Raw genomic sequence first — 14423 nt, forward strand, 5'->3', positions numbered from 1 at the left:
AGTAGAGCCCTGAGTTCCAGGCCATTAGGACCTGATGGAGGAACATAGAGCCCTGAGTTCCAGGCCATTAGGACCTGATGGAGGGACAGTAGAGCCCTGAGTACCAGGCCATTAGGACCTGATGGTAGTTAGAGCCCTGAGTACCAGACCATTGGACCTGAAGGAGGGACAATAGAGCCCTGAGTACCAGGCCATTAGGACCCAATGGAGGAACAATAGAGCCCTGAGTACCAGGCCATTAGGACCTGATGGAGGAACATAGAGCCCTGAGTTCCAGGCCATTAGGACCTGATGGAGGAACATAGAGCCCTGAGTTCCAGGCCATTAGGACCTGATGGAGGGACAGTAGAGCCCTGAGTTCCAGGCCATTAGGACCTGATGGAGGGACAGTAGAGCCCTGAGTTCCAGGCCATTAGGACCTGATGGAGGGACAGTAGAGCCCTGAGTTCCAGGCCATTAGGACCTGATGGAGGGACAGTAGAGCCCTGAGTTCCAGGCCATTAGGACCTGATGGAGGAACATAGAGCCCTGAGTATCAGGCCATTAGGACCTGATGGAGGGACAGTAGAGCCCTGAGTTCCAGGCCATTAGGACCTGATGGAGGGACAGTAGAGCCCTGAGTTCCAGGCCATTAGGACCTGATGGAGGGACAGTAGAGCCCTGAGTTCCAGGCCATTAGGACCTGATGGAGGGACAGTAGAGCCCTGAGTTCCAGGCCATTAGGACCTGATGGAGGGACAGTAGAGCCCTGAGTACCAGGCCATTAGGACCTGATGGTAGTTAGAGCCCTGAGTACCAGACCATTGGACCTGAAGGAGGGACAATAGAGCCCTGAGTACCAGGCCATTAGGACCCAATGGAGGAACAATAGAGCCCTGAGTACCAGGCCATTAGGACCTGATGGAGGGACAGTAGAGCCCTGAGTTCCAGGCCATTAGGACCTGATGGAGGAACAATAGAGCCCTGAGTTCCAGGCCATTAGGACCTGATGGAGGGACAGTAGAGCCCTGAGTTCCAGGCCATTAGGACCTGATGGAGGAACATAGAGCCCTGAGTTCCAGGCCATTAGGACCTGATGGAGGGACAGTAGAGCCCTGAGTACCAGGCCATTAGGACCTGATGGTAGTTAGAGCCCTGAGTACCAGACCATTGGACCTGAAGGAGGGACAATAGAGCCCTGAGTACCAGGCCATTAGGACCCAATGGAGGAACAATAGAGCCCTGAGTACCAGGCCATTAGGACCTGATGGAGGGACAGTAGAGCCCTGAGTTCCAGGCCATTTGGACCTGATGGAGGGACAGTAGAGCCCTGAGTTCCAGGTCATTAGGACCTGATGGAGGGACAGTAGAGCCCTTGAGTTCCAGGCAATTAGGACCTGATGGAGGGATAGTAGAGCCCTGAGTTCCAGGCCATTAGGACCTGATGGAGGGACAGTAGAGCCCTGAGTTCCAGGCCATTAGGACCTGATGGAGGGACAGTAGAGCTCTGAGTACCAGATCATTAGGACCTGATGGAGGAACGAAAGAGCCCTTAGTACCAGGCCATTAGGACCTGATGGAGGGACAGTAGAGCCCTGAGTACCAGAATATTAGGACCTGATGGAGGGACAAAGGAGCCCTTAGTACCAGGCCATTAGGACCTGATGGTAGTTAGAGCCCTGAGTACCAGACCATTGGACCTGAAGGAGAGACAATAGAGCCCTGAGTACCAGGCCATTAGGACCTAATTGAGGAACAATAGAGCCCTGAGTACCAGGCCATTAGAACCTGATGGAGAGACAGTAGAGCCCTGAGTTCCAGGCCATTAGGACCTGATGGAGGGACAATAGAGCCCTGGGTACCAGGCCATTAGGACCTGATGGATGGACAATAGAGCCCTGAGTACCAGGCCATTGGGACCTGGTGGAGGGACAATAGAGCTCTGAGTACCAGATCATTAGGACCTGATGGAGGAACGAAAGAGCCCTTAGTACCAGGCCATTAGGACCTGATGGAGGGACAGTAGAGCTCTGAGTACCAGACCATTAGGACCTGATGGAGGGACAGTAGAGCTCTGACATTTAAACATGTTAACCCTCGCAAGGCTGCAGGCCCAGACGGCATCCCCAGCCGAGTCCTCAGAGCATGCGCAGACCAGTTGGCTGGTGTGTTTACGGACATATTCAATCAATCCTTATCCCAGTCTGCTGTTCCCACATGCTTCAAGAGGGCCATCATTGTTCCTGTTCCCAAGAAAGCTAAGGTAACTGAGCTAAACGACTACCGCCCTGTAGCACTCACTTCCGTCATCATGAAGTGCTTTGAGAGACTAGTCAAGGACCATATCACCTCCACCCTACCTGACACCCTAGACCCACTCCAATTTGCTTACCGCCCCAATAGGTCCACAGACGACGCAATCACAACCACACTGCACACTCCCCTAACCCATCTGGACAAGAGGAATACCTATGTGAGAATGCTGTTCATCGACTACAGCTCAGCATTTAACATCATAGTACCCTCCAAACTCGTCATCAAGCTCGAGACCCTGGGTCTCGACCCCGCCCTGTGCAACTGGGTACTGGACTTCCTGACGGGCCGCCCCCAGGTGGTGAGGGTAGGCAACAACATCTCCTCCCCGCTGATCCTCAACACTGGGGCCCCACAAGGGTGCGTTCTGAGCCCTCTCCTGTACTCCCTGTTCACCACGACTGCGTGGCCATGCATGCCTCCAACTCAATCATCAAGTTTGCAGGCGACACCACAGTGGTAGGCTTGATTACCAACAATGACGAGACAGCCTACAGGGAGGAGGTGAGGGCCCTCGGAGTGTGGTGGTGTCAGGTATATAACCCCACACTCAACGTCAACAAAACTAAGGAGATGATTGTGGACTTCAGGAAACAGCAGAGGGAACACCCCCCTATCCACATCGATGGAACAGTAGTGGAGAGGGTAGCAAGTTTTAAGTTCCTCGGCATACACATCACAGACAAACTGAATTGGTCCACTCACACAGACAGCATCGTGAAGAAGGCGCAGCAGTGCCTCTCCAACCTCAGGAGGCTGAAGAAATTTGGCTTGTCACCAAAAGCACTCGTAAACTTTTACAGATACACAATCGAGAGCATCCTCTCGGGCTGTATCACCGCCTGGTACGGCAACAGCTCCGCCCACAACCATAAGGCTCTCCAGAGGGTAGTGAGGTCTGCACAACGCATCACCGGGGCAAACTACCTGCCCTCCAGGACACCTACACCACCCGTTGTCACAGGAAGGCCATAAAGATCATCAAGGACAACAACCACCCGAGCCACTGCCTGTTCACCCCGCTATCATCTAAAAGGCGAGGTCAGTACAGGTCCCTGCATCAAAGCAGGGACCGAGAGACTGAAAAACAGCTTCTATCTCAAGGCCATCAGACTGTTAAACAGCCACCACTAACATTGAGTGGCTGCTGCCAACATACTGACTCAACTCCAGCCACTTTATTAATGGAAAAAATTGATGTAAAAAATGTATCACTAGCCACTTTAAACAATGGCACTTAATATAATGATTACATACCCTACATTACTCATCTCGTATGTATATACTGTACTCGATACCATCTACTGCATCTTGCCTATGCCGTTCTGTACCATCACTCATATATATATTTATGTACATATTCTTCATCCTTTTACACTTGTGTGTATAAGGTAGTAGTTTTGTAATTATTAGGTTAGATACTGCATTGTCGGAACTGTATGTGACAAATAAAATTTGATTTGATGTTTGTGTCTCTTCACGGTCCCCGCTGTTCCATAAGGTGGATTTATATCTATTTTTTAAATCTGATTCTACTGCTGCATCAGTTACTTTATGTGGAATAGAGTTCCATGTAGTCATGGATAGATGTTGTACTGTGGAATAGAGTTCCATGTAGTCATGGATATATGTTGTACTGTGGAATAGAGTTCCATGTAGTCATGGATAGATGTTGTACTGTGGAATAGAGTTCCACGTAGTCATGGATAGATGTTGTACTGTGGAATAGAGTTCCATGTAGTCATGGATAGATGTTGTACTGTGGAATAGAGTTCCATGTAGTCATGGATAGATGTTGTACTGTGGAATAGACTTCCATGTAGTCATGGATAGATGTTGTACTGTGGAATAGAGTTCCATGTAGTCATGGATATATGTTGTACTGTGGAATAGAGTTCCACGTAGTCATGGATATATGTAGTACTGTGGAATAGAGTTCCATGTAGTCATGGATAGATGTTGTACTGTGGAATAGAGTTCCATGTAGTCATGGATATATGTTGTACTGTGGAATAGAGTTCCACGTAGTCATGGATATATGTAGTACTGTAGAATAGAGTTCCATGTAGTCATGGATAGATGTTGTACCGTGGAATAGAGTTCCATGTAGTCATGGATAGATGTTGTACTGTGGAATAGAGTTCCATGTAGTCATGGCTCTATGTAGTACTGTGGAATAGAGTTCCACGTAGTCATGGATATATGTTGTACTGTGGAATAGAGTTCCATGTAGTCATGTCTCTATGTAGTACTGTGGAATAGAGTTCCATGTAGTCATGGATAGATGTTGTACTGTGGAATAGAGTTCCATGTAGTCATGGATAGATGTTGTACTGTGGAATAGAGTTCCATGTAGTCATGGATAGATGTTGTACTGTGGAATAGAGTTCCATGTAGTCATGGATAGATGTTGTACCGTGGAATAGAGTTCCATGTAGTCATGGATAGATGTTGTACTGTGGAATAGAGTTCCATGTAGTCATGGATAGATGTTGTACCGTGGAATAGAGTTCCATGTAGTCATGGATAGATGTTGTACTGTGGAATAGGGTTCCATGTAGTCATGGCTCTATGTAGTACTGTGGAATAGAGTTCCATGTAGTCATGTCTCTATGTAGTACTGTGGAATAGAGTTCCACGTAGTCATGGATATATGTTGTACTGTGGAATAGAGTTCCATGTAGTCATGTCTCTATGTAGTACTGTGGAATAGAGTTCCATGTAGTCATGGATATATGTTGTACTGTGGAATAGAGTTCCACGTAGTCATGGCTCTATGTAGTACTGTGGAATAGAGTTCCATGTAGTCATGTCTCTATGTAGTACTGTGGAATAGAGTTCCATGTAGTCATGGCTCTATGTAGTACTGTGGAATAGAGTTCCATGTAGTCATGTCTCTATGTAGTACTGTGGAATAGAGTTCCATGTAGTCATGTCTCTATGTAGTACTGTGGAATAGAGTTCCATGTAGTCATGGATAGATGTTGTACTGTGGAATAGAGTTCCACATAGTCATGGATAGATGTTGTACTGTGGAATAGAGTTCCATGTAGTCATGGATAGATGTTGTACTGTGGAATAGAGTTCCATGTAGTCAAGGATAGATGTTGTACTGTGGAATAGAGTTCCATGTAGTCATGGATAGATGTTGTACTGTGGAATAGAGTTCCATGTAGTCATGGATAGATGTTGTACTGTGGAATAGAGTTCCATGTAGTCATGGATAGATGTTGTACTGTGGAATAGAGTTCCATGTAGTCAAGGATAGATGTTGTACTGTGGAATAGAGTTCCATGTAGTCAAGGATAGATGTTGTACTGTGGAATAGAGTTCCATGTAGTCATGGATAGATGTTGTACTGTGAAATAGAGTTCCATGTAGTCATGGCTCTATGTAGTACTGTGGAATAGAGTTCCATGTAGTCATGTCTCTATGTAGTACTGTGGAATAGAGTTCCACGTAGTCATGGATATATGTTGTACTGTGGAATAGAGTTCCATGTAGTCATGTCTCTATGTAGTACTGTGGAATAGAGTTCCATGTAGTCATGGATAGATGTTGTACTGTGGAATAGAGTTCCATGTAGTCATGGATAGATGTTGTACTGTGGAATAGAGTTCCATGTAGTCATGGATAGATGTTGTACTGTGGAATAGAGTTCCATGTAGTCATGGATAGATGTTGTACCGTGGAATAGAGTTCCATGTAGTCATGGATAGATGTTGTACTGTGGAATAGAGTTCCATGTAGTCATGGATAGATGTTGTACCATGGAATAGAGTTCCATGTAGTCATGGCTCTATGTAGTACTGTGGAATAGAGTTCCATGTAGTCATGTCTCTATGTAGTACTGTGGAATAGAGTTCCACGTAGTCATGGATATATGTTGTACTGTGGAATAGAGTTCCATGTAGTCATGTCTCTATGTAGTACTGTGGAATAGAGTTCCATGTAGTCATGGATATATGTTGTACTGTGGAATAGAGTTCCACGTAGTCATGGCTCTATGTAGTACTGTGGAATAGAGTTCCATGTAGTCATGGATATATGTTGTACTGTGGAATAGAGTTCCATGTAGTCATGGATATATGTTGTACTGTGGAATAGAGTTCCATGTAGTCATGGATATATGTTGTACTGTGGAATAGAGTTCCATGTAGTCATGGATCTATGTAGTACTGTTGAATAGAGTTCCATGTAGTCATGGCTCTATGTAGTACTGTTGAATAGAGTTCCATGTAGTCATGGCTCTATGTAGTACTGTGGAATAGAGTTCCACGTAGTCATGGCTCTATGTAGTACTGTGGAATAGTGTTCCATGTAGTCATGGCTCTATGTAGTACTGTGGAATAGAGTTCCACGTAGTCATGGATATATGTTGTACTGTGGAATAGAGTTCCATGTAGTCATGGATATATGTTGTACTGTGGAATAGAGTTCCACGTAGTCATGGATATATGTTGTACTGTGGAATAGAGTTCCATGTAGTCATGGATATATGTTGTACTGTGGAATAGAGTTCCACGTAGTCATGGATATATGTTGTACTGTGGAATAGAGTTCCATGTAGTCATGGATATATGTTGTACTGTGCGCCTCTGAAGGCATGACCTCTGATGGCATGTTTTTGTGGGGTATGCATGGGTGTCAACATGTCAATACCTCTCACAAATACAAGGAGCGATGAAATCAATCTATCCTCTACTTTGAGCCAGGAGAGATTGACGTGCATATTATTAATGTTAGCTCTCTGTGTACATCCAAGGACCAGCTGTGATGCCCTGTCTGAGCCTTTTGCAATTTTCCTAAGTCCCTCTTTGTGGCACCTGACCAAACAACTGAACAGCAGACCAGGTGCGACCAAATTAGGTCCTGTAGGACCTGCCTTGTTGATAGTGTTGTTAAGAAGGCAGAGAATCACTTTATCGTGGACAGACTTCTCCCCATCTTAGCTCCTGTTGTGACAATATGTTTTGACCATGACAGTTTACAATCCAGTGTTACTCCTAGCAGTTTAGTCTCCTCAACTTGCTTAATTACCACATGATTCATTGCAAGATGTAGTTAAGGTTCGGGTTTAGTGAATGATTTGTCCCAAATACAATGCTTTTAGTTTTTGAAATATTTAGTACTAATTTATTCCTTGCCACCCATTCTGAAACTAACTGCAGCTCTTTGTTAAGTGTTGCAGTCATTTCAGTTGCTGTGGTAGATGATGTGTATAGTGTTGCAGTCATTTCAGTTGCTGTGGTAGATGATGTGTATAGTGTTGCAGTCATTTCAGTTGCTGTGGTAGATGATGTGTATAGTGTTGAGTCATCCTCATACATAGACACACTGGCTTTACTCAAAGCCAGTGGCAATGTTGTTTTTTAAGATTGAAAAAAAAGTAAAGGGGCCTAGACAGCTGCCCTGGGGAATTCCTGATTGTATCTGGATAATGTTGGAGAGGCTTCCATTGAAGAACACCTTCTGTGTTCTGTTAGACAAGTAACTCTTTATCTACAATATAGCAGGGGGTGTAAAGCCATAACACAAGTTTTACCAGAAACAGACTATGATCGATAATGTCCAAAGCTGCACCGAAGTCTAACTAAACAGCTCCCACAATCTTTTAATCGTCAATTTTCTCTCAGCCAATCATCAGTCATTTGTGTAAGTGCTGTGCTTGTTGAAGGTCCTTCCCTATAAGCGTGCTGAAAGTCTTTTGTCAATTTGTGAAAAGGCCTCCTGGGTGGCGCAGTGGTCTAAGGCACTGCATCGCAGTGCTAGCTGTGTCATCAGAGTCTCTGGGTTCGAGCCCAGGATCTGGCACAGTGGTGTAAGGCACTGCATCGCAGTGCTAGCTGTGTCACCAGAATCTCTGGGTTCGAGCCCAGGATCTGTCGCAGCCGGCCACGACCGGGAGGTCCATGGGGCGACGCACAATTGGCCTAGCGTCGTCCGTGTTAGGGAGGGTTTGGCCGGTAGGGATATCCTTGTCTCATCGTGCACGGTGTTTCCTCCGACACATTGGTGCGGCTGGCTTCCGGTTTGGATGCGCGATGGGTTAAGAAGCAGTGCGGCTTGGTTGGGTTGTGTTTTGGAGGATTCATGGCTTCCGACCTTTGTCTCTCCCGAGCCCATACAGGAGTTGTAGCGATGAGACAAGATAGTAACTACTAAAACAAATGGATTTCACGAAATTGGGAAGAAAAAGGACGTAAAATTCAACAACAAAAACAACAACAAAAAATCTTAAAAATTGACAAATGGTTGGTAACAGGCTGATTGGTTGGCTATTTGAGCCAGCAAAGGGGGCTTTCGTATTCTTAGTAAACTTTTGCTTCTCTCCAGGCCTGAGGGCACACACTTTCTTGTAGGCTTAAATTGAAGATATGGCAAATAGTAGTGGCAATACTGTCCGCTATTTTCCTCAGTAAGTTGTCAGACCCTGGTGGCTTGTCATTGTCGATAGACAACAATACTTTTTCCACCTCTTCCACACTTACTTTGCAGAATTCAAAATGACACCGCTTGTCTATCATAATTTGGTCAGACATACTTGGATGTGTAGCGTCAGCGTTTGTTGCTGGTATGTCATGCCAAAGTTAGCTTATCTGGCCAATGAAAAAATCATTAAAAGCAGTTGGCAATATCAGTTGGTTTTGTGATGAATGAGCCATCTGATTCAACGAATGATGGAGTGGAGTTTACCTTTTTGCCCATAATGTAATTTAAGGAGCTCCAAAGCTTTTAACTATCATTCTTTATGTCATTTATCTTTGTTTGTACTTTCTTCTTCTTTTCATTCAGTTCAGTCACATGATTTATTATTTATTTATTATTATTTTTCTCAATTTGCAGTACTTTTGCCAAATGACTTATTTTCTATTCCTTTGCGTCATCCCTCTCAACTATACCATTTTTCAATTCCTCATCAATCAACAGGGATTTAACCGTTTATACAGTCATTTTCTTAATGGGTTCATGCTTATTAGTAACTGTAATAAGCAATTTCATAAATGTGTCAAGTGTCGCGTCTGGTTGCTCCTCATTACACACTATGTACCAATAAATAGTTACACTTTGAAGCTTTCTCTTGAGTGGGCAGCCTGATGAAAGCCAGTCAATATTTAGATCACCCAGAAAATCTACCTCTATTGACATCACATACATCATCAAGAATTTCACAAACGTTATCTAGATACTGACTGTTAGCATTTGGTGGTCTATTGCAGCATCCCGCCAGAACGGGCCTTAGGTGAGGCAGATGAACCTGTAGACATAAACTCAGCCAAAAAAAAAAAAACGTCTCCTTTTTCAGGACCCTGTATTTCAAAGATAATTCGTAAAAATCCAAATAACTTCACAGAACTTCATTATAAAGGGTTTAAACACTGTTTCCCATGCTTGTTCAATGAACCATAAAAAAATTGTGAACACACCTGTGGAACGGTCGTTAAGACACTAACAGCTTACAGATGGTAGGCAATTAAGGTCACAGTTATGAGAGGACACTAAAGAGGCCTTTCTACTTACTCTGAAAAACACCAAAAGAAAGATGCCCAGGGTCCCTGCTCATCAGCGTGAATGTGCCTTAAGCATGCTGCAAGGAGGCATGAGGACTGCAGATGTGGCCAGGGCAATAAATTGCAATGTCCGTACTGTGAGACGCCTAAGACAGCGCTACAGGGAGACAGGACGGACAGCTGATCATCCTCGCAGTGGCAGACCACGTGTAACAACACCTGCACAGGATCGGTACATCCGAAAATCACACCTGCGGGACAGGTACAGGATGGCAACAACAGCTGCCCGAGTTACACCAGGAACGCACAATCCCTCCATCAGTGCTCAGACTGTACGCAATAGGCTGAGAGAGGCTGGACTGAGGGTTTGTAGGCCTGTTGTAAGGCAGGTCCTCACCAGACTTCACTGGCAACAACGTTGCCTATGTGCACAAACCCACTGTCGCTGGACCAGACATGACTGGCAAAAAGTTATCTTACTGACGAGTAGCGGTTTTGTCTCACCAGGGGTGATGGTTGGATTCGCGTTTATCGTCGAAGCAATGAGTGTTACACCGAGGGCTGTATTCTGGAGCGGGATCGATTTGGAGGTGGAGGGTCCGTCATGGTCTGGGGAGGTGTGTCACAGCATCATCGTACTGAGCTTGTTGTCATTGCAGGCAATCTCAACGCTGTGCGTTACAGGGAAGACATCCTCCTCCCTCATGTGGTACCCTTCCTGCAGGCTCATCCTGACATGACCCTCCAGCATGACAATGCCACCAGCCATCCTGCTTGTTCTGTGCGGGATTTCCTGGTAGACAGAAATGTCAGTGTTCTGCCATGGCCAGCGAAGAGCCCGGATCTCAATCCCATTGAGCACGTCGGGGACCTGTTGGATCGGAGTGTGAGAGCTAGGGCCATTCCCCCCAGAAATGTCCGGGAACTTGCAGGTGCCTTGGTGGAAGAGTGGGGTAACATCTCACAGCAAGAACTGGCACATCTGGTGCAGTCCATGAGGAGGAGATGCACTGCAGTACTTAATGCAGCTGGTGGCCACACCAGATACTGACTGTTACTTTTGATTTTGACCCCCCCCCCCCCCCCTTTTGTTCAGGGACACATTATTCCATTTCTGTTGGAATAACAGTTGTTACCCCTTATTTAGTTTATATCGCAGTTGTTGAATCTTGTTATGTTCATACAAATATTTACACATGTTAAGTTTGCTGAAAATAAATGCAGTTGACATTGAGATCACATTTCTTTTTTTGCTGAGTTTATTACTTCAACAGTATTTAACATGAGACATCCTCTCTAATCTTTGCAGGAATGTGGTTCTTAATATAAACAGCAACACCTCCACCTTTGGCATTTCTGTCTTTTCTGTAGATGTTATAACCATGTATTGCTACCACTGTATCATCAAAGGTTTTATCTAAGTGAGTTTCAGAGATTGTTAGAATATGAATGTCATCTGTTACTAGCAAATTATTGATTTCGGGAACCTTTTTTCTTAAGCTACATATTTTAAAGTAGGCAATTTTTTTGCACTTTTCTGGGATGATTGATTGTTTTCATTACTTTACTGGGAAGCTTAGCAGAAGTAGACATGCTCATGTTATTTATGTTAGTGCAGGGTGAGCTGCACACAGTGGACTTCCTACTCAGTGCTAACAGTATAACTCTGGTTCATAGGCACATCATTACTGCACACAACAGCTGTAGGATCAGCAGAAGCATTCAGGGCAGTAAGAGGGACATAAATTAGGTTACTTACATTGTGTCTTCCAACGCCCCTGGGATAATTTACATTTGCGGAAGCATTGTGATGACTCGGCGACAAAACGGTAGGGATTAACTGAGCTGGCTTGGATCATTGATAAGTCATTGTCTCAACGCAGCCTTATAATGCTGTGAAAGGATCCAGGAACCCAAATGATTTGGGTGGATCCCATCCTCCTTATAATACAAGCTTTGTATCCAGAAGGCAGTGGTGTAAACTATTTAACTAAAAATACTGTAACTTAAAGTACTGCTTAAGTACTGTCGTTTGTTTTAGGTATCTGTTCATTACTTTACTATTTATATTTTTGACAACTTTTACTCAAACTACATTCCTAAACAAAAGAATGTACTTTTTACTTCATACATTGTCCCTGACACCCAAAAGCAGGACAGGAAAATGGTCAAATTCACTCACTTATCAGGAGAACATGCCTCTGATCTGGAGGACTCACTAAACACAAATGCATTGTTTGTAAATGATGTCTGCATGTTGTAGTGTGCCCCTGTCTATCCATAACAATAAAGCATAAAGAAAATGGTGCTTTCTGATGTGCGTATTATAAGCCATTTGAAATTATTTATGCTTGTACTTTTACATTATATACTTAAGTATATTTCTGCAGTTACATTTCACATTTAAGTATATTTAAAACCAAATACTTTTAGACTTTTACTCAAGTAGTCTTTTTCTGGGTGAATTTCACTGCTCTTTAAGGGGCTAAACAGCTGGGTCTTCAGGCCTGCTCTTCAAGGGTCTAAACAGCTGGGTCTTCAGGCCTGCTCTTCTAGGGGATAAACAGCCGGGTCTTCAGGCCTGCTCTTTAAGGGGATAAACAGCTGGGTCTTCAGGCCTGCTCTTCAAGGGGATAAACAGCTGGGTCTTCAGGCCTGCTCTTCAAGGGGATCAACAGCTGGGTCTTCAGGCCTGCTCTTTACGGGGCTGAACAGCTGATATATTAATGTATCTTCAGTCCTGCTCTTCAAGGGGCTATATTAATGTTTCAGTCCTGCTCTTCAAGGGGCTATATTAATGTTTCAGCCCTGCTCTTCAAGGGCCTATATTAATGTATCTTCAGTCCTACTCTTCAAGGGGCTATATTAATGTTTCAGTCCTGCTCTTCAAGGGGCTATATGAATGTATCTTCAGTCCTACTCTACAAGGGGCTATATTAATGTATCTTCAGTCCTGCTCTTCAAGGGCCTATATTAATGTATCTTCAGTCCTGCTCTTCAAGGGCCTATATGAATGTATCTTCAGTCCTGCTCTTCAAGGGGCTATATTAATGTATCTTCAGTCCTGCTCTTCAAGGGGCTAAATTGCTGCCTCTTCCCATCTCAAAGTGAATTGCAGAAGTTGAACAAGGTGCCGTTTACCTACAGTGCCACATACACACACGCCGACTGAAGTCAAATAAGGACCTGTTTGCCTGTGGTCCGGGTCCATGTCCTTCCTATTAATTATTAATAGGACTGATCAAATGTAGAGAGGTCCGTGTGGGGCTGACCCCAGGATGAGGGAGGGAGAGAGGGAGGGAGGGAGGGAGACCTTTCTTCAATTCTCAACTCCTGCCTCCTCTCTCTCTCGCCTAAAAGTCCAACGTAAACGAGGAGAGAACGGCGACGAGAAGGAAAGTGGACGATAATGTGCGTCATCAGGCTAATTACATTTACAGGGGGTGGATCCCCCCCCCCAAAAAAATTGCTATGTGTAAAGTGATAAAACAAATTAAGTTGTGCAAGACATTTTATAGATAAAACTATGAGTAGCATATCGTTTTTAAACGTGTGCATGCCATGCTCCTCTAACCCCCCCCCCCCCCCACCCCCAATAAAAACTGATTCAAAAGTGGGTGTAAATAGATTTCAAAACCCTTCCATGGTGACCTCAGGTAGGATTACATTACTATACTCGATTAAAAAGGTGGCTATTGCGGAGGAGAGGACGCTCTTTCGTTGAAAGAGTGAGGAGATGAGGAACTAGAGGTAGAGAGGAGAAGTAAAGGGGATGAGGAGAGGGGGAAGTGTGTGTGTCTGTATCTATGTGGTCGTGTATGTATGCGTGTGTTCCTGGCCTTCAACCTAATCTCCAATGTTTGTCCTGAACCTGAATTAATAACATTTAATTATATATATATATATATACACATTTATTTTGTGTCTCTTTTTTAGCACAGTTATCATGTTCTTGAGTTGAATGTCTGGGAGACCGGAGGAACATCAATTAAATCCCTGAACTATTCAGCAAAGGTTGCGTTACTATGGATACGGCTATTGTCTTACTGTTGGAATGTGCTCTTTCCATAGCAACGACTCTGACTAGGACATGAGGATAATGCAGACACATACTGATATTTTGTTCTACTTTCATCAATATCTTATATTTTTTAATATTTTTTAATATTCTGTGTTGCAATGGAGAGGCAGACCAAGAAAACATGACCACATTGAAACTATGTGGGTATTCGGTAGACACGGGCTAGCCTGCACCAACACAACACGGGCTAGCCTGCACCAACACAACACGGGCTAGCCTGCACCAACACAACACGGGCTAGCCTGCACCAACACAACACGGGCTAGCCTGCACCAACACAACACGGGCTAGCCTGCACCAACACAACACGGGCTAGCCTGCACCAACACAACACGGGCTAGCCTGCACCAACACAACACGGGCTAGCCTGCACCAACACAACACGGGCTAGCCTGCACCAACACAACACGGGCTAGCCTGCATCAACACAACACGGGCTAGCCTGCACCAACACAACACGGGCTAGTCCACACCAAGTCCAACATGGGCTAGTCCACACCAAGTCCAACACGGGCTAGCCTGCACCAGCACAACACGGG

The sequence above is a fragment of the Oncorhynchus mykiss genome, chromosome 29 (assembly GCF_057628025.1).
Source record: "Oncorhynchus mykiss isolate SJ-2025 chromosome 29, ASM5762802v1, whole genome shotgun sequence".
NCBI lineage: Eukaryota > Metazoa > Chordata > Actinopteri > Salmoniformes > Salmonidae > Oncorhynchus > Oncorhynchus mykiss.